The 17,500-nt window shown below is 36.6% G+C and overlaps 1 long non-coding RNA gene across 1 annotated transcript in view; it reads right to left on the reverse strand.

Annotated features, from left to right (window-relative positions):
- The window catches only part of LOC137632503 (uncharacterized), a 46,394-nt gene that overhangs the window by 25,043 nt on the left and 3,851 nt on the right, over positions 1 to 17,500 (reverse strand). The gene's annotated exons all lie outside the window — the stretch shown is intronic.

A 17,500-nucleotide genomic window follows, 5' to 3' on the forward strand; every position in this document is an offset into this window, starting at 1 on the left:
TCTCGAGTCAACTCGATTTGTTGGCTGCGCAATAAGTAGCAATTCTCTTGTGTATTTTGGACGACCTATTCTGATAACTTGGTTATTGTACAACTGTATTTTAAACGTAATTCTTGCTTTATTGGCAGCCAGTGTAAATCAACAAGTATAGGGGTGACTCTTTCTCTAGGTGGGACACCTTTTATCAATCTTGCTTCTCTGTTTATTATGTTTTGTAATTTCTTAAGTTGTACTTTTGGTAAATTGTAATTGGAGTTGCAATCGTCAGTCCTGGTAATAACACAATTCATCACAAGTTTCTTTACATAATTTTCATCCAGGTACTTTTTTGTTTCCGAGATAACCAGCAGTTTTCCAATTGTTTTTTATTTTTTTTTTGGGGGGGGGGCTGCATTGAGAGACAAAGCAGCGCCCCCCCCCCCCCAAATGTCCATTGTAAGTTTACAAACCTCAACAAATGCCACGACAGTATAGTATCTTTTTTGAAAAATTCAGTGAACTCGTCGAGATGATAATCATGGAGAAATATGAATTATTTGTTGAGACTTCAATCTTTGGATGGATGATACATCAAATCCTGATGCTTTAGCATTTAGTGAATTATTGGAATCATATTAATAGGAGAATAATTTTGACTGTGCAACTGCTTTAACTAAACAAACAAGATAAAATGACGGTGGAGGTCCTGTAGTGTGTCGGGTTCCCCTGCTGTATAGGACCGGAAAAACAGCCGTCAAAGTAAATTAAAGTGAAGTTACAGTCAAATACGCCAAAGTCACGAACCAGACTAAATATTGGGACAGTCACTATCTATTCTTCACTGAATATCACCTAAGTTTCTTACGCAGTTTTTCTTTCCCACTACAAACGGAATGGTATATAAGGGGAAATGTAAAAGAAAAGAAGCTACCTGGTGGATACAGTAACCAGGAACTAGCAAATAATTTTCTAGTATCCTTTAGAAACAAAATTGAAAATATAACCAGGTCATTCGTAAATACTCAACATCAGATTAGTGATACACCAGGCACTCAGACAAAATTAATACAATTTAACAACATAACACAAGATGACATCACCAGATTAATCAAGAGCAAAGAAAACAAAACTGCGCGATCGGTCCTATGCCAATATCTGAAGTAATTGGAGAGAGAGACTTTTCTAGTCAAGCCGAAATAATAATGAGAATAGCAAATGCAAGCATTGATGAATGTAAGTTTCCTAAATCTAAGAAAATGGCTATAGTCACACCAGTTCGGAAAAATGCACTGGACTACCAGGAATTAAGCTCATATAGACCTATTTCAAATCTATCCTTTATCTCAAAAGTGCTCGAATGTGTAATTCTTGAACAACTAGTCAGCCACTTAGAAGTAATAGAAGTTTTGCCAGACAACCAATCTGCTTACATAAAACTATACTCTACGGAGACAGCCATCTGCTCTGTTGTAAATGATATGCTAGAAATGATGGATGAAAAAAAAAATGTGGCATCTTAATTCTGCTCAATCTTAGGGCTGCTTTTGATACAGTGGTACATGAACTGCTACTAAATGATCTACGGTCCATAGGCGTTAAAGATCAAGCCTTCGGATACCTAAAAGACTACTTAGTTGGTATAAATTACTGTGTACAAATTGTTAACTCTTATTCATCATATGAACCCTTAAACAGAGGGGTACCCCAGGGGAGTGTACTTGGCCCAATCTTATTCTGCATCTATACTATTGGTCTATCGAAAATACTACAAAGGCATGGCGTGAAGTTTAAACTATTTGCAGATGACACACAATTTTACTTCTCCAGAAATGATATAGATGACACTACTGAAACTCTAAACCGAATCCTTGATAGTGTTAGAGAATGGATGACATTTAAACAACTAAAATTAAATGAGAACAAAACTGAATTCATGGTGGTGGGCAAGAGAAACAGCGTGAGAAACTTAGGTGATATTCAAATGAACATACATAATGACTCGGTGCCCATATCTAGTAAATGCCCAAATAAATAATGTAATAAAAACCGCTGGTTATCATCTAAGAAATATTGCGTTCATACATGAGTACCTAGAAGAAAATTCTGTAAAGAAACTTGTGATAAACTGAGTTATTACCAGGATTGACTATTGCAACTATCTATTAAAATTTACCAAAATGCAACTTAAGAAATTACAAAACATAATAACCAGATGAGCAAGACTGGTAAAAGGCGTCCCATCTAGAGAAAGGATCACCCCTATACTAATTGATTTACACTGGCTGCCGATTAAAGCGAGGATTGAATTTAAAATATGTACAATAACCCACCAAGTTATCAGAACCGGGAGTCCAAAATACTCAAGAGAATTGCTACATATTGCGCAGCCAACAAATCGTGTCGACACGAGAATAGTTACAGATGGCTTTAAACTGTTGGAACCTAGATTTATGTCTACTTTAGGCTCTAGAGCCTTTAAATATGCGGCCCCAAGACTATATAATAAGCTCCCACGAAACATTCGAATGATTGAAGACATTAAGTCTTTCAAGTGGAAACTGAAGACTCTTATTTCATGAGTCTTTTGACAGTGACGATTTAACAGCAAATGAAGAATATGAGACATGAAACTTTAAATACTCTGAACGAATAAGGTAAAACGACAGCGGATGTTCTGTTGAGAGTGGGGTTCCCCTGCTGTATGGGACCGGAAAAGCAGCCATCAAAGTAAGTAAAGTAAGCAAGATCTTCATCCATTCTTTAAACCTATCAAGGATTCTATTTAAGAGTTTCAGCAGTGTCGTCTATATTTATGGAGAATTCAAATTGTGTATCATCCGCAAAAAATTTGAGCTTTACACCATGCCTTTGTAGTATTTTCGATAGAATAATGGTATAGATGCAGAATAAGATTGGACCAAGATGATTAAAGTACATCAAAAACTTAACCTCATGTTAATTCTGGAAATTCCTGATTGCTCTAAACCAAGAAATCTCCAGTTTAGTAATAAAAATTGCATTGAATTTATATGAAAAAGTTTCTTGTAATCTGCCAACTATAAACTCTGAAACATTATAGGATGGTGCAATAACCAGTTTGTAGAAAATAAGACTTTGCTTACATATTTTGTGGTGTTTTGAAAATTTTTAATAATGATTTCTGCCAGAAACACATAGTTATTGAGTTATGGTGCGTTGAATACCATAACTGAAAGGCTATGCCTTTGTGTAGCGTATCATCAATTATGTTCTAAACACCTTAAAATATAGCGATAGATTCTTTCAAACTTTATTTTTTTCGTCAGTCATTGCCATAAAAAGGTCAATAGTAATGATGTCACATTTGTCTAATTGTGGTGATAGATTCTTTCAAACTTTATTCTTTTTCCCGTCAGTCATTGCCATACAAAGGTCAAAAGTAATGAATGAAACACTGTTGCTTTTGTTTGCCAGGAATCTCGGACAAATAGAAAACGGGATTTTCTATCCCATTTTCTAAGGAGTCGTTTGTAGCAAATTCGCAGTATTACCTCATTGAGTTAATTTATCGGTTTTTGCTCTGCCGTATGCTCCTTCGCTCGCTATTAAACAATCTCGCTGCTCCATTGTTTTGGCAAGCTGACCATGTTTTGCTACAAGCATTAGCCCCCTGGACTTGTCCTTTGACGTTATTAATTATACAAACTTGAAGGGGTGAATACACACTTAACAACGGGGCGAATAGTAGCGCTCCAGCATCTGGTCGAACGTGAACTTAGCCTTCCGTTTCCAAACATATCAAATGCACGTTTCTACCCTAACCTTTGGTTAATTTATAGAAAAACTTAGGGCAACATTTCTAATGCCCTGTCCACACCAAATAACATGCCCGACGGGCAAACAGTGATACCAGACCACAATAGTTAGTAAGAATGAGGGTTAATGACGCCAGAAGCAGGAAAACCACAGACAGGGATCTGGCATCATACAGTGTCATCAGATCCCTGTCTTTAGTTTTCCCTCTTATGACGTCATCAACCCTCATTTTCACTAACTATTGTGGCCTGGTATCACTGTTTGCCCATTGGGCATGCTCGATCGTGTGGACAGGGCTTAAGAGTTAAAACTTTTCCTACAAGGAATGATGGGCTTTCAACAAATTTGACCTTTATTTCCAATGCAAATAAGCCTTTGTACCATTATGGAACCCCACCCCCCTTCCCAAGGGACACAGGTGGGAACCTGTGATTGAGTGAAAAAAAAAATTTGAAAATTTTGAGATTGTAAAAGGGTACTGAACCTAACATACCCACCTAACCTAGTAGTTCCCAGGTCATAGTCCAGACCCTAGCCCTTCCCAAGTCACAAAACATGATTATTTAACACTTGTGGTTTGTAAAAGGGTACAGAACCTAACAAAACCACCTAACCTAGTTGTCCCATTTCACAGCCCCTAGCCGGGGGGCAAGCCTCGGACCCATCCCAGGTCACAAAAAGTATTAAATCAAAACATGAAAAAGTAAAGGTGAATAATAAATTGCTTACATTATGATTGAGAACTGGAAGGTTGGGAGTCATCGGGATGGATCCTCTGCCACCTATTGTTGTTGTGGAGGGTAGAGGCGACTGGCAGTGATAAAGAACTAGTGCGATAATGAGGCCTTTGGGTAGTAGCTAGTGTAAAAAAAAAAAAAAAAAAAAAAAAAAAAAAAAAAAAAAAAATTGCAAAATACTGACGCAAATACTCAAGAATTATTACCAGGTCTTCCGATCGACTCCTTCACCTCCCTTCACAGGCGTTCGATATTCTGAGTATGGGTGCCTGGGTCTGAGGGGTCGACGAAGTGTTCATAGTGATTAATAGTTCTGTGCACGTAGCTCAGCTCTCCTAACGAACTATATTAATTCCTAAGCTACAACCCTAGTTGGGAAAGCAGGATGCTATAAGTCCAGGGGCCCCAAGAGGGAAAATAGCTCAGTGAGGAAAGGAAACAAGGAAAAATAAAATATTTTAAGAATAGTAACATCAAAATAAATATTTCCTATATAAACTATAAAAACTTTAACAAAACAAGAGGAAGAGGAGAAATTAGACAATAGTGTGCCCAAGTGTACCCTCAAGCAAGAGAACTCTAGCCCAAGACAGTGGAAGACCATGGTACAAGGCTATGGCACTACCCAAGACTAGAAAACACTGGTTTGAATTTGGATTGTCCTTCTCATAGAAGAGCTGCTTACCATAGCTAAAGTCTCTCTTCTACCCTTATCAAGAGGAAAGTAATCACTTATAATAATGCTACCTACCTTAATGAATTTTTGTATCAAGGGAATAAAGGTAGCATCATCCCTTTTCCGAGGTAAAGGCTCAAGTAAGGGAAGGAAAAAAAAAAAAAACATTCTGCACACTTGCTTGATTCCTCCATACGGCCATATCAAATGAACGCCTGTCACCAAGGTCTATAGACCTTGCCTGCCACGGTCGTACTTGGCCTTACCGAAATGAGATTCGTCAATCTTCACTACTAATCCATCACCACCAGTAGCCTCTTCATTATAAAAAAAGAACAAGAAAAAAAATAATCTGTAACTTCAGAACAAACTCCGCCGTTCAACCCAAGCATTGGGTGAAATATGGAGGCTTTCGAGGACACTTAAATGGTCCTAATCACGGTCTACATTGCCAGTTTCCCATAGCGAGTTGCCACTTTCCTTTTTCCTACATTTACATACACGTGCATATTTTTTCCATATCAATCTTTTCATTCAGATATCTTATACTGAAAATAAATATAGTTTGGGAAAAAAAGTAAATTACATTATCTGGGAAATGAAAGCCAGTTGTCTTCCTTTCAGAATCATTTATGGATAATTTCATTTCCGAGGTTAGTGATTTTATTTGCATTATTTTCCCTCCCTAAGTCTTTCAACATGAATGGCCTTAAAAACCTCTCTCATGAAAAACGTTAGCTATGGTAAGCAGCTCTTCTAAGAGAAGGACATTCTAAAGTCAAACCATTGTTCTCTAGTCTTGGGTAGTGCCATAGCCTCTGTACCTTGGTCTTCCACTATTTCTTGGGCCAGAGTTCTCTTGCTTGAGGTTACACTCTGTCACACTATTCTATCTTATTTTTTTTCCTCTTGTTTTGTTAAAGTTTCTATAGTTTACATATGAGATATTTAATTTAATGTTACTCTTCTTGAAATATTTTATTTTTCCTTAAGTTTCCTTTCCTCACAGGGCTATTTTCCCTGTTGGAGCCCCTGGGCTTACAGCATCCTGCTTTTCCAAATATGGTTGTAGCCTAGCAAGTTATTTCTCAACAGCTGTGAGAAAAAAATGTCTCAGACGATATAGGCAGTTGATTTCTGTTGATCGTTTTAACCCAGGAATTTTCGTCAATGAGTGGTAGTCTATTTTAGAAAAATGCGGATACTGCATCGAAAATGTTTTCACTTTGTAGCCCCCTATATATCGCAAACTCTCTTCCTCTATGACGTCACGTAACGGTCGTGTTACTAGGATCTATTGTCAAATTAAGTAAACCGTCACCTGAGTTTGATGTAATACCAGTTTCACATTTTATATCTAATTCCATATTTATGAAAATTTGGCTGGTCCTGCAAACTTCTAATGCAAGGTCGCGGTCATCATAATTTCTCACATTGTTGTTGTATTTGTTAATGCTAACTCTTGTTAAAAAGTTGATATTTTCATGCTTTATATCTAAGTTTGATTACTAATTGAGGCAACATTTTCCCCTGAAGCAGCTTTCTCAGATTTAGCTTATAGTGCCGGGATGATCATTTGGTCCACTCATCTGTCTGAAACATCAAAAGGCTCTAACACGTCCTGATTTGAGTCTTCTAGTCAGTATATAGGCAACATTATAATCACCGACTAATATCTCATTTATGCCAATAAGTGAGTGACAGGAAAACTTAACTATAAAGACTGTTTGACCTAGCGATGCACATTCACATTTTTGTCATTACACCAATGACTTTACACAAGATTTTTCTGTTTTTTTAAGTAACTTCCGCAATTTAAAGTCTCCTCTAAAATTGAATAAATTCATAAGATCGAATCAATCATTAACCATTGAGATGAATTCTGCAGTGGGCCTATCGTTCCAGTTTCTGTTTTTTAGCAGTCTTCTCCCTCCTCAATAATCAACAGACTTAGCGCAGCTGTTTGACATCAGCTGCACAGCACACCTTACTCGTTGAATTCCACCAATTGTACAATCTAGACCACATTCTGTGCGAGTATTACTTAGCATTTCCCTAACACAAGAGACCGATTATTATTACTATTATTATTATTAGCAATTGCAAAGCAACAACCCTAGTTGGAAAAGCAGGATGCTATAACCCCAGGGGACCCAACGGAAAATAGCCCATTGAGGAAAGGAAACAAGGGACAATAAAATATTTCAAAAGCAGTAACATTAAAATAAATATTTCCTAAATAAACTATGAATACTTTAACAAAACAAGAGGAAAAAAATTAGATAGTGTGCCCAAGTGTACCCTCAAGCAAGAGAACTCTAACCCAAGACAGTGGAAGACCTTGGTACAGAGGCTATGACATTACCCAAGACACTACCTATCAGTGTTCCGCCATTAAAGCAACACCCCTTAATTATAAACTGATTTATTATTAGATACCATCGGCAAATAAGAATAATTCCCTATTGTGACGTTTATTTTTTATAGAAACACGCTTACAGTTCATTGGGTCTATCCCAAAGTGCTTACTTAATTTTACATTGGTTGTCCCCAGATCATGTACGGTTGCAATCACAGGATACACCGCATTCTCTACTTCCTAAATTATTTGCTTTATTCTTTCATGTATTTAAGATTTATCAAAATCATAAAAGAGGGGTTGTCTTTTACCAATTAAGCCCGTAATCATTATTACCTGAACCTTTCCATGAGGTTTTTATAGTTTGTCCATTCCCTTATAACTAAACTGTTTTGTGATACTTATATCAAATGACATGACTGCAAGCCTGTCCTTTACAGTTAAAGTTTCAGCTTCAGTTTTCATCAACAACAAAACAGACTAATATACTGTACACGGGTCGTACGGAAAATGTGCTGAACTGACGAGTGCATTGCTGGTATGGACATTATCAAATCGATGGTAGGCCAAATATTTCTTTCTATATTCGTCTCTAGAAATTTTTCAATCATGAAAGCATCCACAGACTGCACAATTCATAATTCCAACAAAACTGTTCCCCTGTGCGTTCTTGAACGATAGCCTGATGTTATGATTTGCAACAGACAAAAGTCCATACTTAGGGAAGGTATTTTGAAGTGAAATGCTTGGATGTTAACAAAAAAGCTCAAGATCAATGAAGATAAAAGTGAATGTATTATTTTTGGAAATGATAAAGACATAAAAAGAATCGAATGCTTCCAAAGAACTGAAATAGGTCAATCGATCATTGACCTAAAGAAATCCGTCAGAAATTTTGGAGTAATCATGGATGATAGACTGACAATGAATGAACATATAAATAATATGGTAAGAAAATGTAACTATCACATTAAAAACATAGCATTTATTAGTAAGTACTTAAATGAAAAATCTATGGCCATACTCATTAATCACCACATATTTTCAAGAATTGATCACTGCAACTCACTGTTCTATGGCTTACCAAATTATCAGCTGAAGAAAATTCGGAGTACAAAACAGTGCAGCTAGACTACACAATAGGGATAGAATTACCCTTGCACTAATTAAAATACACTGGCTGCCGGTAAAGGCGAGAATTGAATACAAGCTACTCTTAATAACGTTTAAGATACTGAACCAAAATATCTAAAAGAATGCCTGAACAAACTAGAAGTAGAAACAAATGTTACCATAAGACACATAAGTGACAAACAGACTATCTGAACCAAGAACAAATAGTAAATTTGGTGAAAGAGCTTTTAGCTACTGTGCGCCTAGACATTGTAATAAACTGCCAACTGAAATGAAGGACCAAAAGGGAACAATTGAATTTAAGAAGAAACTAAAGACATTACTTTTCACAAGATCATATGATTTGGAAGATGCTACAATCAAGGAATTGTATAAGATATAATGAACATGTTTCGTTAGAAGATTGATATGGACCCGCCCGAGAAGTAATTCACTCGACTTCAGTGGAGGGTTGGATTTAAACACAAAACAAGTAAAGCAAGCAAGTAAATTAATCTGCCTATGACCTGTGTCACGGAGCTAAATAAAGGAATCTCAAATACAAAGACCAGAAATACATATCAAGTTAATCTGCCTATGACCTGTATCCCGAAGCTAAATAAAGGAATCTCAAATTCAAATAGACTAAGTTTTGCGGGATAACACCATGCGTTTTTAAAAATTCAAACACTACACCAGCAACCACGATATTTTCTATGAAATTTGGCTATAATATCAAAACAGTCGAAAGAACAGCCCTTATATTTTGTTATGTTGTATTCCATACCTATAATATTCCAATCGTAGCACAAGTACAAAGGAACTGTTACTAATCACCTGCTTTCCTTCTTTCTTGGAAGTGTTCAAACGCGGATACCAATGGACGACTGAACGTTAAGCGGTAAGTGTATTCGTCCGCCGGAATCCTTGAAAATCAGATGGTTTTCGACTGAAGTCGCTCGTAATTGGTTATGAAACCATTACGTAATAATGATGTCACAGCTCTCGGCCAATAAACTCTAATTGGAACTGATTGTGCTTGCGTAAGAAAGTGAGTTAGAGGTCTCATTAATAAACAAATTGGAACTGATTGTGCTTGCTTAAGAAAATGAGTTAGATGGCTCATTAATAAATTAATTGGAACTGATTGTGCTTGCGTAAGAAAATGAGTTAGAGGGCTCATCAATAAACTAATTGGAACTGATTGTGCTTGCGTAAAAAAATGAGTTGGCGGGCTCATTAATAAACTAATTGGAACTATTTGTGCTTGCGTGAGAGAAATTGAGTTAGAGGGCTCATTAAATGTAAACATTACCGTAGAGGAAACTTAACGACCTCATTTAATTCCACCTCGTTCAATCTCATAAAAACTATAAATTTTCTATAGATTTTTTCACATGCTCTTTCAATGTAAGTTATTTTTTAATATCAAGTGCGTTATGTTTCTGAAGTTATACCTAGGTTCATCAAATTCTGTGCAAATTTCCGTGGATTTATTAAGCGTCCCAGAGAATAATGTGTAGAGAAGAAAAAGTTTTACCATTATTTACCGATTTGCCAGTAAATTTAAATTTGTCCCATCCATAAACCCCGGTTCCCACTGGAGGCCCCATTGCCGTAGGATATATGGGGTAGGGTCAACTCGGACCATTTCCAACTCGGACCATTTTGAAATACCAACTCGGACCATTATCTCGACCATCTCGGACCGTCAAAAACTTTGGAAATGCCAAGTCGGACCATCATGTAAACCAACTCGGACCATCGAGCAAACACGCAAACACTCTGTAAATAATGGTGAATGTTTAATCGAGGATCAGGCACAAGCATTGGTAGAATGTATTACTTATGAAAAAGTGTGTGCGTCATCACAAAGAGGAAAACAGAAACTTGTAGACAGTCAGGGTTATTCATATACATTCAAAAGAGAAACAACAGTTGGTGTTCATTGGCGTTGCGCAGTTAGGAATAAAAATGTTAAGTGTGGAATGATAATAAAGGAAGTGAATAATTCGTTTATCAGAGGGCCCAGTGAACATTCCCATCCACCGGAAACATGCCCTGCTACCACAAGTAAGGTTTCAAAATTAATTAAAGATAAAGCAATGGAGGATGTGTTTCGGCCCGCATTAGAAATCGTGGAGGAAGTAATCCTTGAAAACGTAGATCCAACAATGCCTACTGCTTCACTACCTGCCCCCATAAATCTCGCTCGTCAAGCAAACAGGAAGCGGCAAGCAAACAGACCTGCTGAACCCGTGGATTTGAGTTTTGAAATTAGTGAGGAACACATACCACCTAACTTTCTTAAATTTGATATACATGTAGGGGATAGACGTCACTTAGTATTTGCAACAGAAGGACAGTGTCAGTTACTTGCTAAAGCAAAAAGGTGGTATGTCGATGGGAGATTCAAAGTTGTTAGGCAACCCTTCACACAACTTTTTAGCATTCATGCATTCATGAAGTATGATGGGAATGTGAAACAAATGCCTCTTGTATTTGTTTTAATGTCAGGTAAGAGACGCAAAGATTACAAAAAGGTGTTTAGTAGAATTAAGGAAATCCTAGGTGAACAATTAAAAGTACAAGAAGTAATTCTAGATTTTGAGGCAAGTGTTTGGCGGGCTATCCCAGATGTGTTCCCAGATGTAGTTATGCGTGGTTGTGCGTTTCACTGGGGACAAGCAGTGTGGAGGAAGGCCCAAGAATTTGGCCTTCAGTCTGCATACACAAGTGACACCAAAACATATAAGTTTGTGAGACAACTTCTTTCTCTACCATACGTACCTGATGATCACATAGAAGGACTATTTTTAAGATTTTATAGAAAAGCAGCTGGGTCACAACAACTTTTAAATCTTTTAGAATACATTCACAATACTTGGATTTCCTCCGAAATGTGGCCACCCAAAGCGTGGTGTGTTTTTGGTAGGAGTGTCAGGACAAACAACGACGTGGAAGGGTGGCACCACAGACTAAACAGAAAATCACGAAAAGGTCAACTTAATTTCTACATTCTCCTATCTCTTTTGTATAATGAAGCAAAGCTTGTGCCACTATATGTAAATTTCTTAAATGATGGAAAAGTGTTGCGCCACCAAAAGACAAAGTATGCTAAGCAACATGGAAGACTAGTCGTACTGTGGGAGGAGTTTTCTCTAGGTCATAGATCGGGTAAAAGCCTTCTAAAAGCTGTTTCCCATTTCATTGCTGTGAATGTATGATTATTAATTTGAATATGTTTTATTGAACATTTTACTTTGTCTTTTGCTTCTACATTTGCATGTTTTTAATAACTCTCCTAATAATAAATATGTGTGACTTTCACTGTTCTCAATTTATTTTTACCAATTGTTCTAATTTATAATCTTATCAACCTGGTCCGAGTTGGTTCACTACTGTGGTCCGAGGTGGTATATTGTGGTCCGAGTTGGTTATAATGGTCCGAGTTGGTGGAGGTACGGTCCGAGTTAGTAAGGGTCCGACTTGGCGATGGTCCGAGTTGGGGGTGAAGCGGATATATTAGGGTATATTTTATTAACTATTTATTTGCGACGAAAATAAAGGTAATTTCGAAGAAAACACGATTTCTATAATACACACACACATTATATATATATATATACATATATATATATATTTATATATATATATATATATATATATATATATATATATATATATACATATATATATATATATATATATATATATATATATACATATATATATATATATATATATATATATATATATATATATATATATATATATACATACATACATATACCAAAGGCACTTCCCCCAAGTTTGGGGGGTAGCCGACAACAACAAGAAACAAAACAAAAAGGGGACCTCTACTCTCTACGTTCCTCCAGCCTAACCAGGGACTCGGCCGAGTTCAGCTGGTACTGCTAGGGTGCCACAGCCCAACCTCCCACATTTCCACCACAGATGAAGCTTCATACTGCCGAGTCCCCTACTGCTGCTAGCTCCACGGTCATCTAAGGCACCGGAGGAAGCAGCAGGGCCTACCGGAACTGCGTCACAATCGCTCGCCATTCATTCCTATTTCTAGCACGCTCTCTTGCCTCTCTCACATCTATCCTCCTATCACCCAGAGCTTTCTTCACACCATCCATCCACCCAAACCTTGGCCTTCCTCTTGTACTTCTCCCATCAACTCTTGCATTCATCACCTTCTTTAGCAGACAGCCATTTTCCATTCTCTCAACATGGCCAAACCACCTCAACACATTCATATCCACTCTAGCCGCTAACTCATTTCTTACACCCGTTCTCACCCTCACCACTTCATTCCTAACCCTATCTACTCGAGATACACCAGCCATACTCCTCAGACACTTCATCTCAAACACATTCAATTTCTGTCTCTCCATCACTTTCATTCCCCACAACTCCGATCCATTCATCACAGTTGGTACAATCACTTTCTCATATAGAACTCTCTTTACATTCATGCCCAATCCTCTATTTTTTACTACTCCCTTAACTGCCCCCAACATTTTGCAACCTTCATTCACTCTCTGACGTACATCTGCTTCCACTCCACCATTTGCTGCAACAACAGACCCCAAGTACTTAAACTGATCCACCTCCTCAAGTAACTCTCCATTCAACATGACATTCAACCTTGCACCACCTTCCCTTCTCGTACATCTCATAACCTTACTCTTACCCACATTAACTCTCAACTTCCTTCTCTCACACACCCTTCCAAATTCTGTCACTAGTCGGTCAAGCTTCTCTTCTGTGTCTGCTACCAGTACAGTATCATCCGCAAACAACAACTGATTTACCTCCCATTCATGATCATTCTCGCCTACCAGTTTTAATCCTCGTCCAAGCACTCTAGCATTCACCTCTCTCACCACTCCATCAACATACAAGTTAAACAACCACGGCGACATCACACATTCCTGTCTCAGCCCCACTCTCACCGGAAACCAATCGCTCACCTCATTTCCTATTCTAACACATGCTTTACTACCTGTGTAGAAACTTTTCACTGCTTGCAACAACCTTCCACCAACTCCATATAACCTCATCACATTCCACATTGCTTCCCTATCAACTCTATCATATGCTTTCTCCAGATCCATAAACGCAACATACACCTCCTTACCTTTTGCTAAATATTTCTCGCATATCTGCCTAACTGTAAAAATCTGATTCATACAACCCCTACCTCTTCTAAAACCACCCTGTACTTCCAAGATTGCATTCTCTGTTTTATCCTTAATCCTATTAATCAGTATTCTACCATACACTTTTCCAACTACACTCAACAAACTAATACCTCTTGAATTACAACACTCATGCACATCTCCCTTACCCTTATATAGTGGTACAATACATGCACAGACCCAATCTACTGGTACCATTGACAACACAAAACACACATTAAACAATCTCACCAACCATTCAAGTACAGTCACACCCCCTTCCTTCAACATCTCAGCTTTCACACCATCCATACCCGATGCTTTTCCTACTCTCGTTTCATCTAGTGCTCTCCTCACTTCCTCTATTGTAATCTCTCTCTCATTCTCATCTCCCATCACTGGCACCTCAACACCTGGAACCGCAATTATATCTGCCTCCCTATCATCCTCAACATTCAGCAAACTTTCAAAATATTCCGCCCACCTTTTCCTTGCCTCCTCTCCTTTTAACAACCTTCCATTTCCATCTTTCACTGTCTCTTCAATTCTTGCACCGGCCTTCCTTACTCTCTTCACTTCTTTCCAAAACTTCTTCTTATTCTCTTCATATGACTGACCCAGTCCCTGACCCCACCTCAGGTCAGCTGCCCTCTTTGCCTCACGTACCTTGCGCTTTACTTCCACCTTTTGCTCTCTATATTTTTCATACTTCTCTATACTATTACTCTGCAGCCATTCTTCAAAAGCCCTCTTTTTCTCTTCCACTTTTACCTTCACTCCTTCATTCCACCATTCACTGCCCTTCCTCATGCTGCCTCCAACAACCTTCTTGCCACATACATCACTTGCAATCCCAACAAAATTTTCTTTTGCTAACTTCCACTCCTCCTCTAAATTACCAGTTTCTCTTACTCTCACCTCGTCATATGCCATTTTCAACCTTTCCTGATATTTACTTTTTACCCCCGGTTTTATTAGCTCTTCAACCCTCACTAGCTCCCTTTTACATCCACCTACTCTATTCCCCCACTCTTTTGCTACAACCAATTTTCCTTCCACCAAAAAATGATCAGACATACCGTTAGCCATACCCCTAAACACGTGCACGTCTTTCAATCTTCCAAACATTCTTTTCGTTATCAACACATAATCCATTAATGCCCTTTCTACTACTCTTCCATTTGCCACTCTTACCCATGTATACTTATTTTTATCTTTCTTTTTAAAAAAGCTAGCACTTATTACCATCTCTTGTTCAACACACATATCTACCAGTCTCTCACCACTCTCATTTTCACCTGGTACGCCATATTTCCCAATGACACCTTCTACCTCTCCAGCACCCACTCTAGCATATATATATATATATATATATATATATATATATATATATATATATATATATATATATATATATATATATATATATATATATATACATATATATATATATATACATATATATATATATATATATATATATATATATATATATATATATATACACACATATATACACTATATATATATATATATATATATATATATATATATATATATATATATACATTAAAACACAATTTTCCGTGTATTTATGATAAATAAAATAACCCCCAATGTATGAAAAATTAAATTTATTTAGCTTTCGAAGGGACCATCTCCCTTCCTCTTCAAAAAACAAATGGTTACAAATTTTTGAAAAAGAATTACAGAAAGGTTCGTAAGAGATAAAAAGCCCGTTACAGTCTGGGCTATCCTTAACAGCATTTCGCGGTGGTTTGTTTAAATTTTTTAACAATTCCTTAACAATAGTTTTTGTTTTTTTTTATAATATTTAAAAACTGATCCAATTTAAAATTACTTTGATATATATAAAAATTATTAGAATTTTGAATTAAAACAGCTTCAATCAGTTTCCGTCTATGTGTATCAGGCATTGATATCAATTTGTCCATATTCTTAAAATCTATTGGATGATTTTCCCGTGTCATATGTTTAAAAACCGCTATTTTCATCTCCTCTTCTAATGGAATCTCTATGTTCTCTTTTTCTTCTTTCAAAATCTACTGACTCTCCTATGTATACCTAATCACATGAACCACATGGTAGTTTATATATACTTGCTTGTTTGGCAGTCTTTCCTTTCCCTGATTTTGTCAACACCTTCTTAATATTTAAGTTATTTTTATACACCCCAATTAGTTTACAATTTTTTGGCAGGTGTCAAGTAATTTGTTATCTTGGCCTGTTTGAGGAATGATAAGAAGACATTCATCAACTTTTAGAAATGGTTCTTTTTCCTTTGCAACATATGTCTTCCTTGCTTTTAGGTGTGCCTTTTCAATTAACCCAGAATCATAGCCATGATTTTTGAAAACCCTTTTAAGATGATCTATTTCATATTCAAGAAATTCATGGTCACAAACTTTATATGCTCTTAAAAATAAGTTAGAAATAACTCCTAATTTTGTAGTTCTTGTACGGTTGGAAAATCCATATACTGTATATAAGAATCTGAATGAGTTTCTTTCCTGTAAACCTTGAATTTAGGACAGCCAACATCCGAACGGATTACCTGTGTGTCCAAGAATGGTAATACATTATTATTTTCTATTTCAACTTTAAATTTAATTGAAGGATGAAGATTGTTTCAAGACTAAAAAGTTATCAAAATTAAGAGAACATGGAACAGCAGCAAAAATATCATCAACATATCTCATCCATGTAATATCAAAAATTAAAATGTCAGGTAAAGGTTCTGTTTCAAAAAATTCCATAAAAATATTCGCTAAAACAGGAAACAAAGGGGAACCCATGGGAAGACCATATATTTGAGAGAAAACCTGACCGTTACAAGTAAAATAAGACTCAGAAACACACACTTCTATCAACTTTATAAAAATATCATTAGGTACAGGTATACTTAAATCTAATGTATTAATTTTGTTACTCGGGTACTGAAGACATTGTTGTACTGGGACTTTGTTAAATAAGGACTCAACAACAAAACTGACTAACTTTTTGTTTCGAAGATCAATATTTCTAATTCTATCACCAAAATTACAATTATCTTTTAAATGAGAATATGATATGGTGCCAAGACATGGGGAAAGTAATTTTGCTATTCACTTACATATATTGTAGGTTACACAATTACGATTTGAAGTAATTGGCCTCATAGGTACTCCTTCCTTGTGAATCTTCGGCAATCCATATTTGTGGGAAAGAGATGGTAAATAAGCCTGAAATTTCTTGCACAACTCGGGATAATCTTTCTGGAGGAGAGATTTTAACATCATATTGTACGTTGTCTGACATCGTTTAGGTGGATCTGTTGTTAGTTTCTTGTATGTAGATTCGTCACTTAATGAAAAATTAGTTTTTTCTGTATAAGTATTAACGTCTATAACTACAATTTTATTACCTTCGTGAATTTTGTGAAGTAACCGAACGTTTTACAACTTTTGGACCCCAACAATTGAATGGTCTTCTTGATCATGCACATGGAGTTTCAAGACGTGAGTGTTTTAAGATGAAAGGTAAACTGTCTCTTAAGTTGAGAAATGATTTTTAAAAACAGCCCTTGGTTTAAATATAGTTTACGGGATAACATTGTTAATCTGTCAGATTTTCAATTGACTACAGAGCAGAA

Source organism: Palaemon carinicauda, chromosome 41, assembly GCF_036898095.1.
Source record: "Palaemon carinicauda isolate YSFRI2023 chromosome 41, ASM3689809v2, whole genome shotgun sequence".
NCBI classification, from domain to species: domain Eukaryota; kingdom Metazoa; phylum Arthropoda; class Malacostraca; order Decapoda; family Palaemonidae; genus Palaemon; species Palaemon carinicauda.